This window comes from Pinus tabuliformis, chromosome 4_1, assembly GCF_031772625.1.
Source record: "Pinus tabuliformis cultivar Carrire ecotype Pingquan chromosome 4_1, CPIR1, whole genome shotgun sequence".
NCBI classification, from domain to species: Eukaryota; Viridiplantae; Streptophyta; class Pinopsida; order Pinales; family Pinaceae; genus Pinus; species Pinus tabuliformis.
In genome coordinates, this window is record NC_142303.1 from 821,350,410 (window position 1) to 821,360,655 (window position 10,246).

General features: G+C 34.0%; 2 pseudogenes; one reads left to right on the forward strand and one right to left on the reverse strand.

Moving 5' to 3' along the window:
• Positions 1 to 4,708: 4,708 nt before the first annotated feature.
• Positions 4,709 to 8,831, reverse strand: LOC149178756 (putative polyamine oxidase 5 pseudogene; annotated as a pseudogene).
• Positions 8,832 to 8,839: 8 nt separating this feature from the next.
• On the forward strand, positions 8,840 to 9,548 carry LOC149178757 (protein DMR6-LIKE OXYGENASE 1 pseudogene; annotated as a pseudogene).
• Positions 9,549 to 10,246: the final 698 nt, after the last annotated feature.

Sequence of the window (10,246 nt, forward strand, 5' to 3'; positions counted from 1 at the left end):
TAAAAGAAAATAATAGTTTAGTAAGGGGATATGTTTCTATGTCACTTTATATTTAAAAATAATAAAATAATATTTGCATTAACACATTAAAACAAGGGTTACATAGTAATTAATCCCTACAGCTTAATTTAAATATAGCTAAATTAAAGTAAAAAAAAAACAAAAAAAAAAAATAATAATAATATGTTATAATTATATTAATTTTAAATTGTAATTAAATGCATTATTAAATCTTGTAAATTAATATAATTTCTATTGCAACATAAAAATAATTATCAATAGTTTACATTTGGCTTTTTATAGTTTGTGGATATGGTCTTATGAAAATCTTATTATTAGACCTCGGTATAGAGGTCCTATCATAAATTTCTACTTTACCTTGGTTTGTGAATATGAGAAATTTTATATTTATTCATATTACAAACATCTTATTATTTTGAATATCATTAATTCATTAATAGTATAAAATATATTATATGTGGTTAAATTCACACAAAAACCTAAGTGACCTCTACCCCTTAAAAATATAATGTAAAAATAAAAATGTATCTCCCATATACCATTAATAAATCTTTTTAAATTACATATGTGATTTTACATAATCATTTTAAATTATGCATGTAATTTTAAATAATATATTTTTTATTAGATTATATTAATCATTACCATTTTTACAAATAAGAATATAAAATGATTATACTCATTAGCTATAATTTTATCAAACAAGTTGGATCATAAATATCCATCTTACACCTTGATGTGATATATGTACTTATATTCAATTAATAGAAGTAATGGGCACATTAGTAGAGGCAAAGGGCAATAACGTGTTCAATTTGATAGTCAATCAAATCGAACATAAATAAATTAAATTATTTTTTAAAAAATCATATATTTCAATGTGTAATGTTATACTATACAATTTTTTGCAATTTTTTTTGTCAAACCCAAACTAATATGGGTTTGATCAAAAACCCATTGCAATATCCACTGCATTGCGGGATAAGTATAGAAGAAAAAAAAGTTGATGTTAGTCATAAATAAAGTAGTTCAATATCTTAATTAAATAAAGTACTTCAATCTCTTAAGTTGTTTAATTTGCAAAGTTCAAGTATCTTAGTGATTTTTGAGGGTGTTTATGCATTCAAAAGTGCATTTTAAACAACAAGAGATCACAATCTTGCTGGAAATCGTATTCCTAGATTAGCCTTAGAAGCATTATATCTATGGATATGAGAGTGTATTAACATTTTAATATGGAGAATAAATAAATTATTTCAATGTGAAATACTTGTATATTATATAAAACAAGTGAAGATAAAGAATTTATTATAGTTAAAACAATGTATTACTATGTTACTCAAAACCAACATAGATCCAAATAAATAAATAAAGTACTTCAATCTCTTAATTAAATAAAGTACTTCAATCTCTTAAGTTGTTTAATTTGCAAAGTTGAAGTGTCTTAGTGATTTTTAAGGGTGTTGATGCATTTAAAAGTGCATTTTAAACAACAAGAGATCACAATTTTAGTGGAAATTGTATTCCTAGATTCGCATTAAGTCATTAAATTTGTGGATATAAAAGCGTTTATTAACATTTTAATATGGAAAATAAATAAATTATTTCAATGTGAAGTACTTGTATATTATATAAAACAAGTGAAGATAAAAAATTTGTTATAGTTACTATGTTACTCAAAACCAACATAGATTCATAACAACTGGTCTACCAAGAGCAAAAAAACCAAATCCATAAAAGTGTGAAACTTTAGTCAAATTATGTTCTCATTAAAAGATTTACATCTTAAAAAAATAGATATCTCTCCGAACTTAATAAATCTAAATTTAAAATAAATCTATTCTAAATATGATTATAACTTTAATATTCAAGTAACTATATTTATTTTAAATTTTTATATATTTAAATAAATATTATTATAATTTTAATACTCAAACCAATATATATTATTTTTATTTTTTAATATATTTAAGTGGTATATAATAAAGTAAAATTACACATATGTCATAAACTAAGATATATAACCTAACAGTGAAGGAGAAATGAATTCGATATCTGAGACCGTCGACGGGGAATTAAAGTTAATAACACAGTTAACCAACCTAAACTACTCTACTAGTATAAACAAAATAATTTAATTATACCTTTAATAAAACATTAAAACCAAAGTTTACTTTCGCTGAATAGAATTTTGGAAAAATTACATACGACGAGGTCCACCACGACAGGCGGTTAACAAGGAATACTATAATATGTAATCACAAAGGCATTTGCTCCAATGGTAAATTTAGATCCAACCTCTGACTCGCCTCCGCCGAAACTGGCTCTCTCTCCTTCAAGTCCCGGCCGCCGCCCTTCCCGTCGACGTCGTGGGCTTTACTCACGCGGGGTAAAAAATCGTGCCACTCGAATGAAGGCCGCCATAACGCCTGAGACGTAACGGCTTTGGCATCATCGATCGTCCCTTCCTCGCGGCATTTTGCAGCACTCTCTTTCCAATCACCCCCGCGACTCCTGGAGCAGTGCCTCTTGGTGGCCTCGATTCGCTGAAGCAGAGCAAAGAATTCTTCGAAACTATCGGTGTCGGTGGCGGCGCATGGCTGCTTTGGAGTCGCCTCCGCTAAAGCTGAAGATGATCCAACAGAGCGTTTCTTCGTCATATTCTTCACGGCAGCGGGATCGATCTCTGAACACATCACTATAATTCAACCTCAACCTCGCAGAGTGCTCAATATGTTTTTCCTTTCCGGGAAATTTATAGGTCGTGGCAACTTAAATGGCCGTACAATGTGTAACAGACGACTCCATTAATACTGCCCTTGAGCTCTACGCCGGTCACTTAAATCTCCATTATAGCCACCGCCAAATTTGGAGGTACTGAGGCGAGCCATGAGGCGGGAAGAGATGTGATTATCACTGAATTGTCACTTCGGCTGGTAAACGGCGACGTTCGCCCTCCAAATTTTGTTGTGTTAATTTAGCGTTTTCTCGCATTCCCTCGGGCGTCGGCCTGTGCAACCTAGGGCAGGGCATTTAATGCACTGATCGGCAGGCTGTGCAACGTACCATAAGAGGGCATTAAATGAGGGATGGCCAAGTCATTTCCGTCACGGATCTGGCGTGTGTGCGCCATAACGGACACGATTTTTTAGATGGAAGTACACGTCCTATCTTGATTTTGTAACTAGGGTTGAGTTTGAAGTTTAGATTTGGTTTGCCCGGAAAGTTATGGAAATTCCAGTGATATTTAGAAAAAATCCGGCAAATATTTTTGTAAATCCAAGTTATAGTTGTTAAACTTCAAAATTTTAGATGTCCTAGAGGTTTTTGATGGCGCTGAATCTATTTCCACCATCAAAAACACGATTCAAGCACTCCCTCTACAAGATTTTTTGAAATTTTCCCGCCACTTTTCGCTGTCAGGCAATTCCTCTGCCTCGGTAGACAACTCCTTTATGAAATGGAAAAAAAATGATGACATGTTATTCTCCATAGGCTTTTCTCTCTTAAAAAGGTTTTTTTTTTTTAAATAAAAATAAAATATTTTTAATTGGAAAAAAAATCATTATAATGAAACATAAAAATATCAAATTATTATAATAAAACATAAAAATGAATATACATATTTAATTAATTTTGATATTTAAATGTGAAAATCTTTCATTCTTACTTTTAATCATAATAAAATATTTCTATTTCTATGTTCTTATAAAATAATCAAAAATAAAAATATTATATTTTGAGTGTTAAAAATATATAATCGTTTTTAAATATTTTAATACAAAATATTTATACCAATTAATCTATATTAATATCAATTTAATATATACATCTCTTTTATTATTCTCATCACATTGAATTTTTTTAATTTTTAATTATTTTATTTGTGGATTAAAATTATATATAATGTTGATTATAATAAAAATATTTTAATCCACAAATAGAATAATTGAAGGTTAAAAAATTCAATTACTTCATAATAAAATAATAAAAGGGAGATGTGTAATTCATTATAAAATTAATATATTACATTTAAAATATTAATAATAAAAAAAGTTAATGTATTTGATAAATAAATAAATAAATTTCAAAATGTAGGGTTAAATAATGATGATTAACTTACTTGGTCTATCAAACCTTAAGAATGTAGGAGATTAACTAGCATTTGCACAAAGGAAATGTCGTAAATCGCCCTCATATGGTAATGGTTCCAGATCAAATTTCCAATTCATAGCACTTTAAACACATGAACTAACTCATCACGTCACAATCACCTATAACTATTATTATCCTCTTTCGTATTCTTTGTAATATTATGCTTATGCTACAAATATATCTGCAATGATTGCTAATTTCAAGTGCACTTTGTCTCCGTGTACTTATGGTCAAGCATTTATCTTCTCCCCTTACATTCATGCATTTCACTTTCTTGGTGCAAATTCCTCATCATGAAATTGTTCATGGAACACCTCCACGGATTCATAGAACAGCCCCACTGAAAATTTTAGGCCAAAAAGAAATATGATCTATTGGATACATGGATGCATCGAAGTTCGATAGCTGAAAAAGTCAAATCAACTAGGAAAGTTAATAGCAGAGATCTTAAATCATAACATCTCAATACAGAGAAGCTGACTCACACTATTATTATGTTCGAACAAACATGCTTGGTTTGAGCGAAACTACTTCAGTAGCTCAGAATGTTGTAGTGTCTTAGCAGTCTATTGGCTTCTCTCAACCCACTCAAATAGGCACCATGAGTTGTTGAATAATAGTACCTATCAGTAGCCTCACCTACAAACAAAATTTGCAGAGGCTTGCTACTAGTTTGATCCTCTGCATATGGCAATGGCTCAGCCAATATATCAATATCATCCCCTGTTGAGCCCACAGGAACATAGGTATAAGACCCCAAAACAGAGGATTCCTGCCCCAATCACTCCTCAGAATGTCGTCTATCACAAAACTCTTATCTCCCTCACCAACGTTGTTGCTTCCCTTCTTCAGATCCATGTCGAATGCAGATAAGGTATCAAGGAACCCCTCAATGACCTCCTGGTCCAATAAGGACTCCATTGTAATTGCTTCCTTTCCCACAAACCACGCCAAAACAACTTTGGATTGCTTGTGGATTCGCACTACTGCATAGGTTTTCCTCATCCACCATGGAATCAAATCATCACCACCATCACCATGTTTCATCCCTGCAAAGACCAACTTGAAATTTAGCAAGTGAGCATCTTTTAGCTCCTTAGCACTGTTTGATATTGTAAGTATAAACTGCATGGGTATCTGTATATCATATGAGTATAGTTTTTTTTCTTAGAAAAAAATTATGAATTCATTGTAAGTAGAAAAGAACTTACATTTCTTATGTGCAGCTGCACTTTCATAATATCGTATGAGTAGAGATATTGATTCAATTTATGTACCACCATGTCCTGTACTGCACCATTATGTGTTAGACAATTCAAAAAAATTTCAACACTTATTTCTAAATAAAATATCGATCGATGTATGACATTGCCATTGAATAGATACAATGCCATTTTCCTCTGAAGATTTCACACATTATACTTTTGGCCTTATATAGTCTAGATGAGATGTAGGTGAGGTATGAACAATGTAATCATAAATAAAAATTATATTAACTCAGTAAAAGAAATTGGTATTATATATTTGTGAATTATTCATAATTAAATAAAAATATTATAAACCATTTGACTTCATTATTTAACAGATATTTCTAGTTCTAGCTCTGATTTTGATTTTGATTTTTTTGATTTTTTGATTTTTTTTTTTATCAGATTTTTTGAAAAGACTTTATTGCTCATTCTGATACTTGTTTGTTTGATCTTGCTATCAATTTAATAGTATTACATGGCTACATGCCAATCCAGATATATCGAACTTTTGTAGTAACTAGAAAAGCTAGCTCGTACCTTTACTTCTAAGGCCTATAAATTTTGACTTACTTTTGGTAGATTTGGTACCCTTTCCATTCCTTTAACTTTGGCATCGATTTTTGTTTCCTAAATTCTCTATTTTCTGGTACAAACTTAAGCACTCTGCATCAGATGCCAAAACGTGTAGGTACTAAAATTATTGAAAAACAAAACTGCCTTAAACTTCCATCTGTATTCCATTGATGATCCACTTTCTAATTCAGATTCCACCAGCATTTTGGACATGAGGAATTTATAAATAGACTCCTTATGTGAAGCAGTAACCATGGACTCCTGCAATAAACAACAACAACAATGACAAGACCAACAGCGCAGATAACTTTTCAGATTATATCTGGAAATATTTAACAACATAGGAAGAAAATCAATACATTCAGTAACATGAGAGAGACATGACAGAGATCAAATTCATTTTATAATTCCAAGAAGATCACCAAAAATAATTCATTTTACAAGTGGCTACCAAAACACTCAAGCAAGCAAGCATATCAGTGTTGCAGCCAATCAACCATTATGTAAAAATTACTACTACTACAGCTTTTATGCTTGCTTACATCTACTCTGAACCAAAAGAATTAGATTTCAAGTTCCAACCTCTTTAAATGGGCATTGAACCAACTACAAACCACTTTATCTATATTTTGATGAAATGCACACCCACCATATCTATATTTTGATGAAATGCACACCCACCAACCTCTTTAAATGGGCACTGAACCAACTACAAACCACATTATCTATATTTTGATGAAATGCACACCCACCACTGGCCACTTCCCCTCATTCTGAGGATGGTAACCAAGGTTAACCAACTAGTTACAATTTTGGCAAACTAATCCAACAGAGACATCGAATGACATCCATGACATTCACAAAGGCATCCAGCCTAGAGACTTGACTATGCAACCTCACACTTGTAATTCATAGCACTTTAACCACATGAACTAACTCATTAGGTCACAATCACCTATAACTGTTATTATCCTCTTTCTTATTCTTTGTAATAATATGCTTATGCTATAAATATATCTACAATAATTGCTAATTTCAAGTGCACTTTGTCTCCGTGTACTTATGGTCAAGCATTTATCTTCTCCCATTACATTCATGCATTGCACTTTCTTGGTGCAAATTCCTCATCATGAAATTGTTCATGGAACACCTTCATGGATTCATAGAACAACCCCACTGAAAATTTTAGGCCAAGAAGAAATCTGATCTATTGGATACATGGATGCATCGAAGTTCGATAGTTGAAAAAGTCAAATCAAGTAGGAAAGTTAATAGCAGAGATATTAAATCATAACATCTCAATACAAAGAAGCTGACTCACACTATTATTATGTTTGAACAAACATGCATGGTTTGAGTGAAACTACTTCAGGAGCTTGGAATGTTGTAGTGTCTTAGCAGTCTATTGGCTTCTCTCAACCCACTCAAATAGGCACCATGAGTTGTTGAATAATTGTGCCTATCAGTAGCCTCACCAACGTTGTTGCTTCCCTTCTTTAGATCCATGCTGAATGCAGATAAGGTATCAAGGAACCCCTTAATGACCTCCTGGTCCGATAAGGACTCCATTGTAATTGCTTCCTTTCCCGCAAACCATGCCAAAACAACTTTGGATTGCTTGTGGATTCGCACTACTGCGTAGGTTTTCCTCATCCACCATGGAATCAAATCATCACCACCATCACCATGTTTCAGCCCTGCAAAGACCAACTTGACATTGGGGATCTCTGAAACATCAAGGCCCATATGCAACAACACCTTATCCACAACGTCGAAGCCAAGTCTACTGATTGCACTGACTTTGTGGGGTGGCAGGTGTGGCTGGAAGCCATGAAATATAGGGACCCGTGGATTCTGATCCTTGCTACTATCTGCATCATTCTTATTGCAGTTTTTGATGACAGACTTCAATACACCCAATGAAACAGTGAGGATAACATGATCAGCCTCAACATCAACATCAGGCCCCTTCAACAACACGACCCTTCTCCCACCAATCCTTGCCTCGCAACCCTAGGCTACACTCTCAACCTTAACATTATACACTATACTCTCCTCAGGTAGCCTGTTCACAAGTTCCTTCACGACACTAGAATACCCCCTGGGGATGGACAACTGTTTCCTAGGGAATTCCCAATACTCACTGAAAGACTCAACGTCCACATTATCCAAATCATCTGCAGCAGTGGTGATCCTATCATTGTGACACCGGCTATGAAACACAACCTCCTACAATGACCTCAGATCCCAATTGGGTCTTGGCTCCTCTCCCAATTCTGCCGAAATAGCCGATGGGGATGTAGATAAGGCTTCGTTATTCTTAGCATTCTTCGTTAAATATTCCTCCAACCCTACTCTCAGATAAGCCCCTAAGCCCCCGTTTAAGACCCCATGCTTGGGCTCCTCCCCAGCATGACCATCTGGTAAAATCATATCTTGCGCCTTACCCAATAAACCCTTGTACAGTCTAACCATTGGATCTACCAAAGATGGAGGCACCAATAATCCTCCTTCTGCCAAAACGGCCGAAATGTCCCTGAGATCATCCATGAACTCCCACGGCTTCTCCCTATCCTCCATGGCACCAATCTGCTTAGCGATGGCATAAACAGGGCTCCCTTCAATACCATGAATCCATGTTGCCCCCCTTTCTACTCTTTCACCATGAAAGTCAGTGTTGCAGATCCTTCCTCCGGCTCGATCACTGGCCTCTAAGACCACGAAATCCAATTTGATTGAGGCACAGGCCTCCATTAAACGATTTGCAGTAGAGAGGCCCGCCATTCCTGCTCCTACTATGATGATACGAGGCTTTTTGGCTATATTCATGATGTTTTCCGATGCACCCAACTGGTATTTTTCAAAATTTTGAAGCCCTGGATGGACCAAAAAGAAGCACCGTAGTCGAAGAAATCCGAAGTGCCTGTGAGGAAGATGGTTTTTTCCAGGTACGTAAGCTTTCAGAGATGCATAATACTTCATCGTATTTTGGTTTGCGTATAGTTTTCTGATATATTGTTGTACCAGATTGTGAACCATGGCGTGCCAGAGACGGTCATGAAAAGCATGATGGGAATCGCCAAGGAATTCTTCGAAATTCCTCTGGAAGACCGAGCATGCCTCTACTCAGAGGACCCAACGCAGAGTGTTCAGCTTTCACCAAGCTCCAATATTAGCAAAGAAAAAGTCCTTAATTGGAGAGATTATCTGGAGCATCCATGTCATCCTCTGGAAGAAGTGATAGACTCTTGGCCTGAAAATCCTACAACTTACAGGTAATCATTTACAAATTTACATAAAACCCTTGAAATAACAGATAAGGGGTTAGCTCAAAAAAAACAGAAAATTTATTTTGTCTGTCTTTGTTACAGAGAAATTGCAAGTAAATATGCCACAGAAGTGAGAGCACTGGTTCTAAGACTGTATACCCAGGTCTCCATGGCAATGCTTCCTCTCGCTTCTATCATCTCCAGATACTCTGCCACACAACGAAGCTCGCATATCTGTAAATTCTTTGCATTACTTACATTCGGCAACGCTCGTCTGTAAGTTTTTTGTTATATGCATTTGGAAGCTAAAGGGAACCAGTCCTCCTGCCATGCAATAAAGGCTACCTCTCAATTAACGGGACCAATGAATGGATCAATTACTAGATCTGCTACTAGACTGTTTTTCGCGAGGCTGTATGTATTTTTCCCTAACTGTGTAACTATTTTCCTTTCTTAACTAACTATTAATCCAATGGCACAAACAATTTTAATCGTCTAACATCTGATCAGACGCTCCAGACCAAGACAAATGGCAATTTGGGAAATTGATTTCAGAGGGGAACGCCTTACAGCGTAATTAAGATTCTTTAATATTTTATTACTATGATAAAAAAGAAGGGAGAGGAGATATTTTTAAATTTTGGTTTAATATGCTCAATTTACATTAATATGTTAATTTTTTAAGACATAAAAGATTTGAAAATATTAAAGGGGTAGTTTAATTTATAGACGAAATTGACTTTTTGAAGAAAGAATGTGATTTTTTGTTGTTTAAAATGCATTTTTGAATGCATAATAGATTAAACAATTTAAATTCAAGTTTTTAAAAATCTCTGTAAGATTTTAATTAAAAATCACCAGAAGGCTATTTCATCTCTAAGTTAGGCTATGCCAATATTAAATAATAATAAAAGGTTAAATGTAATACAATGCGAGAGATGTTGTCTGTAAAAGGCTAAAAGTAATAAAAATAATAAA